Raw genomic sequence first — 20,421 nt, 5'->3', positions numbered from 1 at the left:
ACTGAGTGCGATGGTGCTGAGTCCTGTTGGAATGTCCAAGGTCTGCGGCAAATATGTTTGCGTGCCCAAGGCTTTAATACATCCTCCAGAATATTTTCGCTATAATATTCGGCATTTATTCTGATGCCACGGTCGATTAATATGAGCGGAGAGCCACCATCGCCTTTTATTGCGGCTCACACCATCACCATAGCCGGAACTTGAATTCTGGTGGCCAACCGAAGGTACACATTTTCAGCTGACCTCTTTGGCAAGTAAACACGATCATTTTATTGTTTACAAACTGCTGGACAACGAATGATTTCTCATCGGAGAAAACCAAATTCGGCAGTTCAACACTTTCGGCCAAGCGTAGCAACTCTTTAGCTCTTTTGAGTCAGAAAGTTTATTTCTGGTGTAAGTTCTTGCACTTTTTGAAATTTCAATGGCTTTACCCCGAGCTCATTATTCGATATTTACCGACTGGAATATTGTGATATGTTCAGCTCACGAGCCATTTTTCGGCCACTGCCACACGAGTTTCGATCAAGTCGCTCCTTTACTTTTCGAACCATTTCTGCTGATGTTGCTGTTTTCTTCCGTCCACTTCCTTGAAGTCGGGCTACGCCACCAGTATCACGGTAACGAGCGATGTACGAGACACAAAAGATTTATTGACATTTAAATGCTGGGGTGCTCTAACGATAGTAGCTACTTGTGGTTTTCCAGCCAAATATAAAGAAATCACACTATCGCGCTTGAATTCAAAAATGCTTTTGTACGCTTGTTAACAATATATAGAGCTGTCACTGGAATAATTTTAACAGCTGTCGGACGCGTGGTTTAGAAATGACAGCAGTCTGAAGTTGGTTGCAGTTTTTTCATCTCACCCTGTCCTATCTGTCCATGGAAATCACTCCAGCTTCCGAATCAAATAAGGTAGGTTGATAAAATTTTACTCAAATGTATATTATGGACTTTTGGTTTTTAAAATGGGCCATGTAGGTCCACGTTGTGGTATAGCCCCCAAAAAACGGCACCTCCCTATATTCTGTATTTTGATGATTTTAGGTACAATATTCACCGAAATTGTTTAACATTTCTTATTTGAAGTTCCTACTAGGTATTACAACCTGTGACAGAAAATTGTCTATGCAGGTCCACGTCATCGTATATCCATTATATAACGGTACCTCCCTATATTCGGTATTTTGATGATTTTAGCTACAACGAATTTGTTTTATGGCTTATGACAAAAGTTGCCTATGCAGGTCCACGTGGCTACATTCGGAATTTTTAAGATTTTAATAGAATTTTTAACGGAATTTATTTGCTGAAAATTGCCAAATTCGTTCCAAATGATAGATGGTATTCAACGTTAGGCCCGACCGAACTTACAGCTTTTTTACTTGTTTTATATTTACGGATTTCGGTCGACGGTTAGAATACCAGACATTACCGAATTGCTCGAACCTTAATCTGAGAGAGAATATTTTTTTCTGTTAGTTCTATGATTAAGAGATCTAGCTTCATTCCTTTCCCTAACCTAAGTCGCAACTTTTATGAGACGGTTTTTTGTCACATCATTTGTGCATAAGTTCCACTGTCGACAAACTTTTATCCTTTGTTCGGGACACATTTCTTTTTAATTGGCCATATGCAAAAGTATGCGTGCAATGCCAGCTATGAATGTAAAATACATTGTTTATTATCTGCATCTTCATCATCGTCATCATTGGTGTTGTTGCTTTTTTTTCTCGCAATCATATTGACTGACAATTAATTATGTTTGAGATGCAATGTGCCGCACATTCATTAAATGTGAAAAATACATTGGGTCGGTTCGGGCTTCATTGAGTCAAGATTGGAGATCCCAACTATTTTTGAAAGAAATCAATTTTAGGAAATTTTGGAGTCGATATATACCAAAACTTGGGTCAATTGCCAAAAATGAGCCAGCTTAAAATATGGCAATCAAAGATAATTGGTGGAAAGCGATTTATATTAAATTATAGGCTTCCATGCACACATAAGTTATTTCCAAATTAAAAAAATACACTTTCAATAAGGATCATTGGTGGTATGATTTACTTAACCCAAATCCCCGATACAAACATACATTTGTTACAAAAACTCTGCTAACTATGTAAGGTTATGTAGGGTATCACATAGTCGGCCCTGTGCGGCAATTATCCTTTCTTTCAATGTAATTGAAAAATTCCAAAAGCAAATATAAACACATCTCCAAACAACCTACTACTGGTATGACTAACCTCATGTCCACTTCTCTATTAAAACTTCAATAAAAAATCAAATTGCCGCATTAATTTATATTTTTCTGTCATTTTTCTATGCCGGCACAAAAGTTTATCTATTAATTAAGCTAATCGCTTGAGTATTTCCTCATACCATATAAGGTTAATGTTAGATTTTCTCTTTCTTCCCTGATTTTTTTCCATAATGTAATCCTCCATTTCAAATAAAAAACCGAGAACATTTCTACATGGACTTTTGTAATAATATTTCTATTAAGATCTTCCTAAATGTTTTTTTTTATAATTTTATTGTTCTCCTTCTTATTGTTGTTGTTGTTAATGCCTTATTAATAAAAACTGAATTGGAAAGTTCATTCTCCATTAAAAATTCTTTCTTCCCGGATTTTCCCGTAAAGTAAGAAAATCTTCAATTGCACTGGTAAATAAAAAATCAAGAACATTTCTTCTTGGACTTTTTGTAATAATATTTCTATTATGATCATCCTAAATATTTTTTTTTATTTTTGTAAAGCATTTCATAATTTTATTGTTCTCCCTCTTATTGTTGATGTTGTTGTTGATGTCTTATTAATAAAAATAGTAAGCCAACACATTGGAAAGTTTATAAATCCAAGGCGAAGACAGCAGCATCAATCTAAACATATCACACCATTTGAAAAAGAAATGCATGAAGTTTAATTGCATGGCGTGTGAATGTGTGTGCAGTTTGCCCATTGTTTACAAACAATAACCCCACCAAAAATAGCACTATCCATCTCTCTATCACACTATTTTAGTTCTCTTTCCAATGATTTTGGTTTTTGTTTTGTTGCTGTTATACCCAGTTAGTCTGGTGTTGATTTGTTGACATTATTGCTGTTTTACAACAGCAACAACAATCATTTTCTTCCCCACACATGCATGTCATTCAATTTCATATTTCTCCCTTTTACAACTCTCACTCTTTCCATCATCTCTCTCTCCACCTCTCCATGTGTAACCCAATCAAACAGCTGTCTTTTTTTTATTGTGGGGAATAAGATGTTTGTTGTTGGTGTTGTTTATGTTATTACCAGACACATTTCTATAGGAAAGTCAGCACAGCAGTGAATTAAAACAGAGATGTAAAATATTTGCAAAATAAGTTCAGTTGTTTATTTGTTTAGTGGGCAATGAAACTACAAACAAAAAAGCAAAGAAAACGCGGGTTTTGTTTATTGAACTGCTCAAGAAAATGAAAACTCCATCAATTTTGGCTTGCATCAAGACATTTTATGGATAGGAATATTGCATTGGCTTAATGGATTCCATTATTATTGTTGTTGTTGTTTATATTTAGAGACAGTGTATGATAGGTCTGGAAATAGTATTGAACTGGATTGTATAATGGAATGTGTGGTGTGGTAGGTAAAGCCTATCAATAATCTGCTAACAAGAGAAATTAAGTTGTACTATTTCGTATAGGCATTTCTCAGTGAACATACAATTATTACAGGAAGGAAAGATTAAATTAGTAAGGAAAGGGGAAATGTAGGGAGGGACCGACTGTATGATACCATACATCACTATGGATATTTAGCAGAAATTGTCGTAAAATACGTACGTTTATAATGGGAAGTGGAGTGAAATAAATCATTCCAACTATGGTCGTTATTGAATACGTATTACGACTGTGAAACAAAATTTAAATTTGGAAGGAACAAATATATCTTAGTTTAAATCGGTTTCCACCTAATTTATGGGGGGGAAATTAGAATTCGTTCGACCGTCCGCCAGTCTGTGGAAATCAGTCTCTCTGCCGAATGAAATGCAGTATGTTGATAAAAATTTACTCAGATGTGTGTTTAGGTCTGCAGGACTTTTAGCATTGAAAATGGGCAATATAGGTCCTTGGTTTTGGTATGGACCCCATGTAACTGTACCGGCAGATTTAAGGTTTTCCGTTGTTTTAGTCACAATTTCAAACCGAATTTGCTGTAAAGTGGCAGCATGTGTTTCCATGATGTAGGAAACATCCTTGCAGAGAACTGTAGATATAGATCCAAGTTTTTTTGTATAGACCCCATATAACTATACCTCGAGCTGTTCGATATTTTAATGATTTGGAACGGAATGTTTAAATTTGGTATTAAGAGTTCTTAATTCTCCTAATGTTCTTAATTCTCTTCTTAATGGGTACTCCTTTCTATGACATAAAATGTTCCGTACATGTCCACATAGCACCCATATAACGGTACCTCCCTATATTCGGTATTTTGCTGATTTTAGCGACATTTCAACAACAGAATTTTAACAGAATTATTTCATACTTGGTATTTGGAGTTCGTAATGGGTACCACCTCCTCTGGCTGGTCATAGGTTGTAGAAGTCCACGGTTAAGTGTATGCCCCTTAAAACTTTATCTACAGATATTCGGTATTTTGATTGATTTACTTGTTTGAAATTTGGGATTCGGACTTTGTAGTGGGTACTACATGATACGACAGAAATTTTGCGGTAACGGTACCACCCACAATTTTCAATTTTTTTGCCACAACTTTACCAGAATTATCTCAAACTTAGTATTTGATGTTCGTAATAGGCACCACCTTATATGGCAGATAATTGGCTGAATAGGTCCACGTTTTACTGTATGTCTCATATGACTATATCTCCAGATATTCGGTATTTGGATGATTTTAGTCACACTTTTCATCGGAATTGTTTCAAAATTGGTATTTGGTGGTTCGAGATGGGCACTACCTTCTATAATAAAAAATTGCTTAAAGAGTTCCACATTTTCCTATAATTGTACCTCCTTCATATTCCTTATTTTTACGATTTTTGACACAACTTTCACGAGAATTATTTCAAATTCTGAGTTGGCTGTGGGCATTGGTTCCTATGGCAGAGAATTGCCCTTACAAATTCACGTCTTGGCGTAGCGCCCATGTAACGGTACCCCAAATATTCGGTATTTTGATGATTTTAGCTTCATTTTGAACAAAGTTACCTCAAACTTGGTGCTTGGGGTTCGTAATAGACACCTCCTTCTCTGGCAGATAATTGACTGTACAGTTCCTTTAGTTTAAGTTTTCCTTTAGACCCAATTAACCGTAAGACCTGATATTCGGAATTTTTAAAATTATAGCGGCATTTTTCAACGGTATTTTTTACACTTTATCAAGTTCCTTCCAAATGGTGGAAGGTATGTATAAGAAATTCTGCCGAAAGCATAGCTACTTGTTTATTTTCTTACTGTTATTGTCGTATTTTCTTTTCCATACTTCTTTTTTAAGTATCACTCTTAGCTCTACTAATCGTTCCTCTTACTCACTCGTATTTATAATTACTGTCATGCATTACGTGCATTGGATTGTAATTTACGAATGGGTGTAAATGGAATATTGTAAAAAAATCGGAATTGGTATTCTCGAAAGTTCCATGTATAGATGAGGAGCTATAAATACGAGTGAGTAGAAGATCATTTTTATACTGAATAAAAATGAATAGCGACATCAACAACCGAAAAATATTTTGGCCGAAACACATTTTCTTTACCTAGCAATCTTAGCATTCCCATTGTGATGTAAATAATCGTTCCTCTCACTCACTCGTATTTATAATTACTGCCCGCTTTGTTGTTTACATGCATTGTTATGTTTGTATCTCATTGACAAATGAGCGAATAGGGAATATGGTAAAATCCAGGATTGGTACCCTCAAAATTTCCATGTAAAGATGAGGATCTATAAATACGAGTGAGTAGAAGATCATCCTATCAGTATAGTATTGAATAGCGACATCAACAACCGAAAAATATTTTGGCCGAAACACATTTTCTTTACCTTAGCTTTCTCATTGTGATGTAAATAATCGTTCCTCTCACTCACTCGTATTTATAATTACTGCCCCCTTTGTTGTTTACATGCATTGTTATGTTTGTATCTCATTGACAAATGAGCGAAAATGAAATATGGTAAAAATCAGGATTGGTACTCTCAAAATTTCCATGTAAAGATGAGGCCCTATAAATACGAGTGAGTAGAAGGTCATTCAGTCAGTATAGTATTAAATAGCGACTTAAACAATCGAAAAATATTTTGGCCGAAACACGTTATCTTTATCTAGCAGTCTTAGCTTTTACATTGTGATGCCATTAAGCGTTCCTCTCCTTCACCCGTATTTATAAATACTGTCCTATTTGTTGTTTACATGCATTGGTATGTTTGTATACGTTTGTATGCTCATTGACAAATGGGTGGAAAGTGAATATTGTAAAAAACCGTCAAGAATGGCAACTTGAAGTGTCCATGTATAGATGAGGACCTATAAATACGAGTGAGTAGAAGGTCATTCAGTCAGTATAGTATTAAATAGCGATTTAAACAAACTTTTTGGCCGAAACACATTATCTTTATCAAGCAGTCATAGCTTTCACATTGTGATGCCATTAATCTTTTCTTTCACTCACTCGTATTTATAATTACTGTCCCATTTGTTATTTACATGCATTGGTATGTTTGTATACATTTGTATGCTCATTGACAAATGGGTGGAAAGTGAATATTGTAAAAAACGGATTGGCATTTACGAAATGTCCATGTATAGATGAGGACCTATAAATACGAGTGAGTAAAAAGTCAGTCAGTCAGTATTGTATTGAATAGCGACTAGAAAACGTCGAAGCGAAGAGATACAGTAAGAAGCTGTGTACAAAGTAGACTGTGAGCTGGGTGAGGTAAGGACCTGGAATTAGTGAAGAGAGCCTTGTAAGAGTCGTAATCTAAACGTTTTCGTTTTTTTGTGTAACCCAACAAATATATACCACATACATATATGAAAACATTTTCAAATCTAAAAGCGTTATCTTCAATTTCAAGTGCATCGGTGTTTTTAAAGTTTCCAACAATACGTGTGTTTTCTATTTTTAGCTCTTTTTGCATAATCTGCTGGATTTTTTCCTTTATTATCAAAATATTAAATTTTGATGCACAGTGTTATTTTTTTTACAAAGCCTCATGAAAATTTCGACACTTGTCGAACTTATGAGCACTGTAACCTATAATTGCCAGGAATTCCAAAATGAAAACAAATTTTTTTCCATTATAAATCACCTTTAAGGTACTATCGCCTGACCACCAACGCCAGCAATTGTCAGTTCCACATTTTCTCATTGCTACACAGCCAGCCCATAAAGTTTTCAACATTAACTTTCTAAAATATTTTGAATTTCAAATGGGAAAGACTAAAACTTTCCACAACGAAAAAAACAAATCCATTTCCATGCCAATTGCAATTGGTTGCCACTTCAGTGTTTTGCATTGACTTTTTTAACACTTCGGCATTTGGCGTTTGGCTTATCTGGCGCCAACGTCATTCATAATTAATCTGCCCGCATTATTGCTGCGAAAAACAACAACAACAGCAACGACAAAGACGAAGAAATTACAAATATGCGCTATGCGAACATAATAAATAGTTTCAATATTTTCCAATGGACTAATCTTTAAATGTCAGGTTTAAATCGCACAACTGTGGCCATTTCCCGGCATTTAGTTTGTCGCTTCGACAGCTACTGCAACCAGTGGGCAGGCACATGTTATAAGTGTCCCACTAACATGGCAGACGGCCTGATCCATCAGAACATGACAAAGTGTCTCATCACAAATTATCGATTTGCACTAATGGTGCATGTAATTGCAAGTTGTGTGTGGTGCGGAGTGAGTGAGTGAGAGAGGGAGAGAGAGTACAGTAGTTGGTAAAAGTATGCGTACATATATGATAAAATTGAGCGTTGAATAACTAGTTTAGATGTGTGTGTGTGTGTGAGTACTGTAGGACTTTTGGCATTGAAAATTGGCTATATTGGTCCACGTTTTGGTATAGCCCCCATATAACTGTACCGACAGATTTAAGGTTGTTTGGGCGTTTTAATGACACTCTTAACCCAAATTTGCTGTAAAGTGGCAGTATATGTTCCCCTGCATCCTTGCATGTAACCCATATAACTGTCCCTCCCCATATTCGGCAGTTTGACGATTTTAGCGACGCCATTCACCGGAATTGTTTCAAATTTTGTATTGCAGGTCTTCGTCTTCGTATAGTCCCAATACAACGGTACCTGCCTATATTCAGTATTTTGTTTATTTTATCGACATTATTCACCGGAATTGCATCCAATTTGAAGTTCCTTGTGGGTAGAACAGCCTCTGCAGGTCCAGGTCTTCGTATAGCTCCCCATATAACGGTACGTCCCTATATACGGTATTAATACCTCAGCCATATGGCTACAGAGGGTATACAGGGTGAGATGAAAAAACTCCAACCAACTTCAGACTGCTGTCATTTCTAAGCCACTTGTCAGACAGCTGTTAAAATTATTCCAGTGACAGCTCATTATATTATTTACAAGTGTACAAAAGCATTTTGGTGAGAATTTTTCAGAAAAAAAGTTATTCGTGATGGAATTCAAGCGTGAAAGTGTGATTTCTTTATATTTGACTGGAGAACCAGCATTCCAGCATTTAAATGTTACCGTGATACTGGTAGCGTAGCTCGACGTCAAAGAAGTGGACGGAAGAAAACAGCAACATCGGCAGAAATGGTTCGAAAAGTAAAGAAGCGACTTGATCGAAACTCGCATTGCAGTGGCCGAAAAATCGCTCGTGAGCTGAACAAATCGCAATGTTCCATTCCGCAAATATTGAAAAATAAGCTCGGGGTAAAGCCATTGAAATTCCAAAAAGTGCAAGAACTTACACCGCAACAGGAAGAAAATGAACTCAAAAGAGATAGAGAAACCCGCGTCGCAGTGGCCGAAAAATCGCTCGTGAGCTGAACATATCGCAATATTCCATTCGGCAGATATTAAAAAATGAGCTCGGGGTAAAGCCATTGAAATTCCATAAAGTCCAATAACATACACCGCTACAGAAAGAAAGTGGACTCAAAAGAGCTAAAGAGTTCCTTCGCTTTGCCGAAAGTGGTGAACTGCCGAATTTGATTTTCTCCGCCCCGATGAGAAAACATTCGTTGTCCAGCAGTTTGTAAACAAAAAAAAAAGAAAAGAATCGTGTTTACTTGCCAAAGAGGTCAGCTGAAAATGCGCACCTTCGTTTGGCCACCAGAACTCAAGCGCCAGCCATGGTGATGGTGTGGTCCGGCCATAACAGCCGATGGTCGCTCTTCGCTCGTAATAATCGACCGTGGCATCAGAATAAATGCCGAATAATATCGCGAACATTTTCTGGAGGGTGTATTAAAGCCGTAGGCACGCAAACATTGTTGCCACAGACCTTGAACATTCCAACAGGACTCAGCACCATCGCACTCAGCACTCGCCACAAAAGAATAGTTACAAAATCAGGTTCCTCGTTTCATTTCCAGCGCATAATGGCCACCAAAATATCCGGATACCAATCCGTTGGACTATTGTGTCTGGAGTATTTTGGAAAACAAGGTTGGCACTAAAAAATACCAAAGTGTCGATCACCTCAAGCAAGCGCTTCGCCGGGAATGGGCCAAAATACCGCAGAACCACATTCGGGCAGCGTGTGTCACCTCAAGCAAGCGCTTCACCGGGAATGGGCCAAAATACCGCAGAGCAACATTCGGGCAGCGTGTGACGGTTTCATTGACCATTAGAAAGCCATAATTCGTGCCAAAGGTGACCAATTCGAACAAATCTAAACTTATTCTAAAATTTGATGCTATTTCCGGCATTTTTTGCTTTCATTCAATAAAATTAAAAAAAAAAATTAAAAATTATGGTGTTGGATTTTGTTGCAATTTTTTATACATTATTTACATCTGTCGGAAAAACTGAACAACATTTTTTGGGGAAATCCCATCATGCAGCACACACTTTTGCCCCTGTGTGTATTCTGGCAATGCATTTTTATGAATGAAATGATTGTAAGCATTCGTTCGTTATCACTCGATTTGCATGAAATTGGAAACTCAGAACAGAACCACCACGAACAGCCAACAAACATTGAGTTGCACAAAAAAAACAACAACAAAAACAAATATAATATTAAATCATAATAATGTGTGGCTACAACAAATCGCGCACTGACCTATAATAACAAACTCTAAAGGAAAAAAATTATATTTTTATAATGTCGACACAAAGATAATGAAAGTAAAAATAAATTATTCAAATGAATCGTGGAAGTTAAGCTGTTGTAACGGAATTAGAATAGTTCTTTTTTTTTGAAATATTAAACCTAAAAAAAATCTCAAACCCATATTTGTTCGATATGCAGGTGCTAAATTCGCAATAAAAAATAAAGACATATTTTTGTAATCACAATTACAACTCGTGTTGTGATACGTCATACATATTATTCGCATTTCGTTGTTGTTTCCTTTATTTTCATTATTAAAGCAAAATTCTCACATTTCATTTTCATCCCAATCACGGGTGTTATTAAGTGTTACAGGGACGTGGTGAAGGTGGGAATTTCTATGCTATTTAATAAATTTTATGGGAATACAACCACACCGCCCCTTTTGTCTTTTGAAATCAATCGTGGGAAGGTGACATGCTTAACTTTAGCCCATGTTTGGCTACGCCTCTGTGTCGCATATATGACTCAAATCACTTCTGCCGGTAATACCCTTTTTAATGTCCAACTTAATACCTAATTTGGGTAAACTTGATGCGTCTTAAAGGCTGAAATACCAAAAAGATGATGCATTCGGGGTTCTTTCAATGGAAATTACTTCAAAAGAGAGTATGAGCCTCACCTTCGTGTATATTCCTCGAAGTGCACAAACCAATGCTAAAAATAAATATTTTTTATCTCTTGACACAAATACATAATTCATAAAAATTAAAAATGCAGAAGACAGTGGGAAGGATAATTTTTGATGAGTTCCGTACTTTTTATACCCTCAGCCATATGGCTAAAGAGGATATATATCATTTGATACGGCCAAAACTTGCCTCATCGAAATAGCGGTTTTAGACCCTAGGTCACTTTGAACCAACTCCGTTTCAGGACATTTGGTGTCGATCTAGCGATGTCCGTCCGTCTGTCTGGCTGGCTGGTGCGCACGATAACTCTCGAAGGGAGACCTAACATCGTACATCGTAATATTATTATCAAACTTAAATCGAGCTCGGAGATAGGCAATTTCGGTCCACTTCTTCTGGTACCTCCCAAACAAAACTTCAAAATTTCCAAAACACACTTTTCTGCACAGAAAAGGAAAAGATAATCCGATTTTGCTCCAACTTTGCAAATTCTTATATTTGCATTAGTGCTAGGTCAGGTGCGAAAATGGACAATATCGGTGCACTCTGTCAAGGTACCTCCCCCACAAACGATCAGCATTTTTTAATTCAAAGTTGTATGCGTTACGTAACGTCTCTCTCACTCACTCGTATTTGTAATTACTCTCCCCTTTATTGTTTACTTGCATTGGTTTGTTTGTATATGTATGCATGTAGATAAATGTTCGTCGTTGACATATCGTTAGAATATAGTAGAATCTCAAGCGGGGGATTATCGAAACTTCCACACATAGATGAGGAGCTATAAATACGAGTGAGTCGGGGGCCTGTTAGTCATTTTAGTATTTATACTTGCAAACGTAAAAATCTCAAGACCTTCTTACAACAGTATCATAAGCAGTATTGGATAAAATCTCAGGCCCCGTTCGAAAGTCAGCTACTTCAAAAAAACATCAAATTTACAAAAATTTGGTTCGCGAATCCGACTGTTAGACTAATATCTCTTATTCGAGAAAGATAACCACACATAATGTAGCATTTTAGAATAGATAGAGTGTCACAAATAATTTGGTATACTTTTTAGGGTCCTACAAATATAGGCCTTTTTCGACTTTTTGAGGAGTTTAAAAAAAATCGAGTCGAAAAAATTGATAATTTTCATGTAACGCCAGAACCATGTGACCACTTGTTGGATATGTATTTTCATTACCTTTCAAAAACATTTATTCTATTGCGATTTAGCCATGTCCCTACGTCTGTTTATCTTCTTGTCCGCCTGTGGAAATCATTCTAGTTTCTGAACGATATGAAGTAGATTGATGCAATTTTACTCAAATGTATGTTAGGTCTGCAGAACTTTTGGTATTGGAAATGGGCTATATATGCCCACGAATTTGCTGTAAATTGGCAGCGTGTGCTCCTTGAAAAGAACTGTCCATGAAGGTCTATATTTTGGTATAGTTCCAATATAACTGTACCTCCAAAAATTCGGCATTTTGCTGATTTGTGTCACACTTTTCACCGGGAATACTTCAAATTAGAAATTTGAAGTTCCTAATAGGTAATACATCCTATGATAAAATTGCTCATACAGGTCCACGTCTTCGTACAGCCTATATTCGGTATTTTGATGATGTTAGGGGCATTATTCATTATTCGAAATTATTTCAAGTTTCATATCTTAAGTTCCTAAAGGGTAGTAACGTCTGTGACAGAAAATTGTCTACACCGGTCCACGTCTTCATACAGCCCCTATACAGTGGTACCTCTATATATTCGGTTTTTTGATGATTTTAGCGATATTATTTTCCGGAATTATTTCAAGTTTCGTATTTGGATATAGTAATGACTTGAGGTAAAAATTGCATATACAGGCCCACGTTTTATAACGGTAACTCCCTATATTTACGAATTTCTTTCAAATGGTGGATGGTATCCAATGTTGCTGCTTTTTTAATGCATGTAACAACATGTAAATTAAAAAAGTGAGAGCCTTTGTTGGAATTTGACGTTTACGATTGTGTTTTCAATTGTCTGTATAAATCATAGAACGAGAATTAGATAATGTACATTTATTTATTTATGTTCTTTCATTTCCATAAAAATGCACTTCAAATTTGCGCAGTAAATAGGATACTCAAGGTACGGAAAAGAGCTATGAGAAATGATTCTCAGAGAGAAATGTGAGAATAGAATTCCACACGGAAATTCATTATTGGGCTGATAGCGTTTTTGTCCCGACATTAGAGTAGAAAGCATAACTTTTTTTGAGCGGCCCTGAAATTTCGAATATGAAATTGGTTGATTTTTTAAATCAATACCTTGGCTTTATTAAACGTTTTCAATATTTTCAAATTATACTTTCTTTTTTCCAAAGTTTTTTGCTTTATGTTTGAGGCTCCCACGATTTGTGGCCTATCTCATACTATTATCAATAAATGTCTTCTTATTTTTTTTTTTAAATTTAGAAAAATTTAATATTTTAACTCAAAATTATCTTTATGGCTGTCACGAGCCATATTCCAACTACCAAATAAAACAAACTATCAAACACCACACACAATGGGTTAATTACCAAACCCTTACCACAAATACCCAACCGGTTTGGTAACAACAAAACATTGTGTCGTTTTGTTGTGTTTATGAATGCACTTTCCTGTTGTTGTTGCTATTTTGGATATTTTCAAAAGGGACTTTTTTCGTCTGTTTCATTCTTGGCGCTCCCACTCTCTCTCTGTGTCGGTGCTCTCCTGCTCAATCACTAATTAAAGGTAATTTGTATGCTTAATGCGTCACAGGTTTGAGTTAATATATTCCACAACGCATGCCATCCCAAAAACAAAACAAAAAACACCTGGGACCAAACGTATGAATTACTCTCCCGATCTCTGTCAGGCTTAAAGACTTCACTACAAATTGGTTAAAAGAAGCAATGAAGCAATGCTCTGTTGCCAACAACATCACTTGTTAGAATACAATTTATGAAGGTGTAGAGGGCAGAGGAACAGACGTAGACGGCATACGTAATAAGTAAAGTCAACCATGTACTACTCTGTTATTGATAAAACATCCGGTAAAACATTGGTGGCTTCATTTCATAAAAGTTCCACATAATGGCTCCGCCTACGCCTGCATTGGTCGGTCGAAACTTGTTTTATTTTATTTACATTTTTGTTTTGTTTCAACGTATTTGTTTAATTTTATTTTTTTGGTTTCAAATGTGGTTTTTCATTGTTGTTGTTAGTAGCAAAAAAAAAGTTAATTAGAATTGGTTTCGTCTAATTTCATCTAAAATCTGAATTTATTTAATTGTAGGTTTTTGTTCAATATCTGCTCTACATATTTCGTATATAAAAGCCAAGTTTCAAACAAAACGAAAAAAAATTGTTCGCTAGCAACGATGCGACAAACGACAACGATGACAAACGTCATGAACTGCTATACAGGTGTTTTTTTCTTTTTTTGCATTCTGTCTCAATTTACGCCAGTCTATTTTAATTCATTGGAAATTGGTATGAAAATTGGGAAAATCCTGGTATGTATTTCAGAAAAGGGCTTGGAAACCAAAAGTAGACTGGGAACAAGTAAAAAACAGCTAAGGCCGGGCCGAACTTTTAATACACTCCACCATTTGGAAAAATACTGTTTATGCAGGGGGGAGGGGGGGTTAAAAAAAAAACTGCAACAAAGTGAAACGCCATAATTTTTACATTTTTTCTTTTAAATTTTATTAAATGAATTTTGCTTTCATTTCATGTCGGAAATAGCATGAAATTTTAGAATAAGTTTAGATTTGTTCGAATTGGCCACCATTGGCACGAATTATGGCCTTCAAACGCCCAATGAAACCATCACTCGCTGCTCGAATGTTGCTCTGCGGTATTTTGGCCCATTCCCGGTGAAGTGATTTCTTGATCGGCACTTTGGTATTTTTTAGTGCCAATCTTGCTTTCCAAAATACCCCAGACATAATAATCCAACGGATTGTTATCCGGAGATTTTGGTGGCCATTGTGCGCTGGAAATGAAGCGAGAAACCTCATTTTGTAACTATTCTTGGGTGGCGCGTGCTGAGTCCTGTTGGAAAGTCCAAGGTCTGCGGCCAAAATGTTTGCGTGGCCAAGGCTTCAATACACCCTCCAGTATATTTTCGCGATAATATTCGGCATTTATTCTGATGCCACGTCCGATTAATACGAGCGGAGAGCGACCATCGGCTATTATGGCGGCCCACACCATGACCATGACCGGCGCTTGAGTTCTGGTGGCCAAGGGAAGGTGCACATTTTCAGCTGACCTCTTTGGCAAGTAAACACGATCATTTTGTTTGTTTAGAAACTGCTGGAAAACGAATGTTTTCCCATCGGAGAAAACCAAATCTGGCAGTTCACCACTTTCGGCTAAGCGAAGCAGCTCTTTAGCTCTTTTGAATCTATTTTCTTTCTGTTGCGGTGTAAGTTCTTGCACCTTTTGGCTTTACACCGAGCTCATTTTTCAATATTTGCCGAATGGAATAATGCGATCTGTTCAGCTCACGAGCCATTTTTCGGCCACTGCGACGCGAGTTTCGATCAAGTCGTTTCTTTACTTTTCGAACCAATTCTGCTGATGTTGCTGTTTTCTTCCGTCCACTTCCTTGACGTCGGGCTACGCTACTAGTATCACGGTAACGAGCGATGGTACGAGACACAAGATATTTATTCACCTTTAAATGCTGGAGTGCCCTAACGATAGTAGCCGCTTGTGGTTATCCAGCCAAATTTAAAGATATCACGCCATCACGCTTGAATTCTATTACGAATAACTTTTTTCTGAAAATTCTCACCAAAATACATTTGTACGCTTGTAAACAATTTAATGAGCTGTCACTGTAATAATTTTAACAGCTGTCGGACGAGTGACTTAGATATGACAGAAGTCTGAAGTTGGTTGAAGTTTTTTCATCTCACACTGTATATGGGAGTTATATCCAAATCTTAGTCGACCTCGATAAAATTTGCCAAAGAAATTTCCGAGCTCTATAATAATTGTCGAATACATATTACGAAAGTGAGAGACTTAAACACAAAATCGTATGAAACATGTATATGGGAGCTATATCTGAACCGATTTTCACCAAATTTGATGTACTCGCTTCTATACTGAATTCGTTCAGATGTCATTTAAACTGATATTGGCCTTTTGGTGCACAATTAACCGGCAGCTATATCCAAATCTAAACCGACAATTTGACAGAGGTATTTCTGATCTGCATCTGATATCTGATACCAAACATCATTTTTGTGTGGTGCACATTACGAATGTGGGCTAGACTCAATTCGGTGGGATGCAACAAAATTCAAGTCATTTGGGCTGATATCGACCATTTGGTGCACAAATAACCCGACTCAGAAAGTGGTTCTATTAAGATCCTCACAACCAAATATGGGTCTATCTCGCTTCCTTCTTCATGTTATAAACAAATGCACAAAGACATAATACCCTTACCACTATGTGGTATAGGGTATAAAAACAAAACAAAAACAGCGAAGTACATTTAGTTATGGGATGTGCCTTCCCGTGAACTGGAAATGTCATTTTGAATATCAAAAAAAAAAAAAAAATATATATATATATATATATATATATTTAAAAAAATATATTCAACTTGCGCTATTTGACTCATCTCAAAAATGAACAAAAATATCAAATAAATGAAAACAATTTGTTGGATATATATGTGAAAAATTCTGACAGACAGCGGGCATAGCCCAGGGCTGTATTTCTATAGTTTTACGAAGCTGTTCTATCTCTTTGTTGTACCATGACTGTTGCATGGCCTGATTCAAGGTAGATCTACCTTGACCTGATTGATATTGTTTAAATTTGCTCAGTAATAATTGCAAACTCTCAGTAAATTGTATTGCCAATTCGTTCTCATTTACTGGACTTTCCGCGTTATCAACCAACATGCAGCAAAAATTTTAACAAATGGTTATAAAATATTGAATAATAAAACGCATCCCTTGTTTAAAAAGTTATATTTAATTGCACGTGTCATTTTAACCAAATTCCACTTTTTTGCGGAACTCGAACGCATAAAGAAATGCTATTTTTATAGAGGGTGCTTACAATAATTTTTTTATTTCCTTTTTTTACACATTTTTAGCCCAATATTTAAACATACTGCCGTTAAACTTTTTAAATGTAAGCCCTTTTATAAGGTTCGAAATTATTTTGAATTCTTATTATATCTATTTCATGATTCACTTTTTTGCAATTTTTATTTTTCCAACACTTTTAATACCAACCTCGCTAAAACAGGTAAATTATTTTTTTTTCATTTGATTGACATGGCATTTACGATCAATATAATAACAATTTGCTTTTGCTGCTGTTCAAACATGTGATTGTTGTTGTTGTTTTTGCATTATTATAATATAACAAATGCTTGGCTTAAAGGTCGTTGGAATATTAAAATTCATAACAAATCGCAGTTCAAAATCCCAATGTAAGTACATAAGATACCTACCCCACTATGTGGTTGAAATTAATTACACAATATCAAAAATTGACAGCAAAAAAACTTTTAAAACGGAAACTAATGAAAAATTAAACTTTTCACGAACTTATCATTTGGTATATCAACCAATATCTTTCATTAAGATCTCTTAGCACATTATTTTTTTGTTTTGTTTTTATTTTATCATTCAGTTGTGATTTTTTCACTTTTTTTCTTACATTTATTTTCTTGCAGAATCTTCTTCTCTTTGTGCAATTTTAGTTGCGCGTGTGCGTAAGTGTGTTTTACTAATGATGTTTCATTTCATATATATTTCTTTGTCACAAAAATCTCAATGAATTTATTTCTTCTTTTTTTCACTTTTCGTTCGTTACGCACGTTTTACCGTTTGACGGAGCAACTTTTCACGACTTCACGGTTTCAAGTTTTATTCTCAACTGTCTGAAGTAAATACAAGTGGAGCTACTTTTAAGCAAGCCAACTGAGTCCCACTGCTGCTATACGATACAAAAAAAAAAAATAAAAACACTCTCACTCTCCAATAGAATTATTCTCTGTAACTCTGGTGTGTGGTCTTGCATTGATCATCGTATCAAAATAACGGTTAGCCAAATTCTCTACTCTCATTCAATGGGTGTTTTGTGTTAACAGCTAACAATATCAGTCATTACTCTTTTCACTCATCGTACTCACATGTGACTCACCTGTTGTCAATGACATGGCCAGGTTGGTTGGGTGGTGGAGAATTTAGTAATTGTAAATATTTTTTGAGAGACCATAAAGTCTTCAATTGTGGACTTTAAAGAAAATATTTTTTGGATTTTTCAAGAATATTTTGGAAGTCTTGAATCTTTAATAATACTTTTTGAGATGCTGTAATCCTGGACTTTTTCAGGGATATTTTTAAAGCTATAACGCTAAATTGTTTAAGAATAGTTTTGAAAAATTGTGAAGCCCACAAGCGTGCATTTTTAAGAATATTATTAAGAGACCATGACCTAAAATCGTAGATTTATAAAGAATAGTTTGAGAGACCTTTGAAAGTCTATAATCATTAATATTTAAAAATATAAATATTATTCATAATAATCGTAGTTAAATAAATATACACACATTAATTATTAAGGACTTTTTAAGAATATTTGTTATCTATTTTCTTTGATCTAAAAACGCGTCGCAGTGGCCGAAAAATGGCTCGTGAGCTGAACATATTCCAATATTCCATTCGGAAAATATTGAAAAATGGGCTCGGGGTAAAGCCATTAAAATTCCAAAAAGTGCAAGAACACCGCAACAGAAAGAAAATAGACTCAAAAGAGCTAAAGAGTTGTTTCGCCTGGCCGAAAGTGGTGAACTGTCGAATTTGATTTTCTCCGATGAGAAAACATTCGTTGTCCAGCAGTATGTAAACATACAAAATGATCGTGTTCACTTGTCAAAGAGGTCAGCTGAAAATGTGCACCTTCGGTGTGGGCCGTCATAACAGCCGATGGTCGCTCTCCGCTCGTATCAATCGACCGTGGCATCGGAATAAATGCCGAATATTATCGCGAAAATATTCTGGAGGGTGTATTAAAGCCACGGACACGCAAACATTTTGGCCGCAGACCTTGGACATTCCATCGCACTCAGCACGCGTCACCCAAGAATGGTTACAAAATGAGGTTGCTCGCTTCATTTCCAGCGCACAATGACCACCAAAATCGCCGGATACCAATCCGTTGGACTATTTTGTCTGGAGCACTTTAAAAATACCAATGTGTCGATCACCTCAAGCAAGCGCTTCGCCGGGAATGGGCCAAAATACCACAGAGTAACATTCGGGCAGCGTGTGACGGTTTCATTGGCCGTTTGAAGGCTATAATTCGTGCCAAAGGTGACCAATACGAACAAATCTAAGCTTGTTCTAAGATTTGATGCCATTTCCGACATTTTTGCTTTCATTTAATAAAATTTAAAAGAATAAATGTAAAAATTATGGGTCTAAAATGTATTTTTCGAGGTGTTACAAAGGGAGTGACAAACTCAATACTATGGTGGAGAACATACAAAATATTCGAGACCATGCCAATGCACTTTTTAGGAAACTTTTGAGTATCGTTAATAGGATATTGATATTAGCTTACATCAATTTGTATCGTATTTTTATAATTTTAAATGTGAGACCTTTGATTTAGGTGGCCAATTTTCTAACTTGAATATCCAACATTCTGACTCGACTGAAATTCTTATCCGAACACATCAGTCTTTGTATTCAATGTTTGTTTGTACATTTTCACATAGTAATGTTAATACATAATATTGGAATAAAGGATCATAACCTACCTCAAGTATTGCATGTGTGTGGTCCTTCATTTCATTTTGATGCGTTTTGATTGAAATGTTGTTGATATAAAAAATGACCAAATTTATGCTGATATAAAATTGTATCCGAAATATGCATGTGTATATTGAACATTTCTCTAGAATGATTGAAATTAATATGAAAAGTGAATATAAATTTAATTACCTACCCATAATCCGGAAACGTCGTGGGTGTATAACTCCAGATTGGTTTCAATCATAATTACGAAGGCGAACTATCAACTTTAAGGCTGTTTTCTGCTACTGCCTTACTTATAAAAGCCCTTGGCTCTGCAACTGATGCTTATTTTGAAGTAGTACTGACTCGCTTCGTCAGATACACTCGCTAGTAGTAGCCAGGGAAAGTGTATATCTTATAAGTAAATAAGTAATGGATTTGTTCGCCTCCGAATTTTGTATCCAACGGCTATTCAATGACTGTCGCCTGTTACGCATCCAATTACCTATAGTTTGGCCTCACCACTAGTGTATAATTCAGAATTTTCGGAAGCCAATATATTTTTTGGTTCAGCATACTCTATAAAAATCTCTTAAATTAGATTAATTTAAAATAAAAACCGATTTAAGCACAGATAAGTTATTTACGTTTAGGTCACACTC

At 35.9% G+C, this 20,421-nt stretch overlaps 1 protein-coding gene across 3 annotated transcripts in view; it reads right to left on the bottom strand.

Annotated features, from left to right (window-relative positions):
• Positions 1-17,897, bottom strand: part of LOC101899266 (uncharacterized) — a 60,206-nt gene extending 42,309 nt beyond the window's left edge. For 2 of the 3 annotated variants that reach the window (XR_009343872.1, XM_059129661.1), the window contains exon 1: positions 17,467-17,660. The gene's annotated coding sequence lies outside the window, so the exon portion shown is untranslated. The other variant, XM_059129662.1, reaches the window with a different exon arrangement.
• Between the last annotated feature and the right edge of the window lie 2,524 nt (positions 17,898-20,421).

This window comes from Musca domestica, unplaced genomic scaffold (genome assembly GCF_030504385.1).
Source record: "Musca domestica strain aabys unplaced genomic scaffold, Musca_domestica.polishedcontigs.V.1.1 64, whole genome shotgun sequence".
NCBI lineage: Eukaryota > Metazoa > Arthropoda > Insecta > Diptera > Muscidae > Musca > Musca domestica.
Note: the sequence above shows the minus strand (reverse complement) of the source record. Positions and strands in the feature narration are given on the sequence as shown.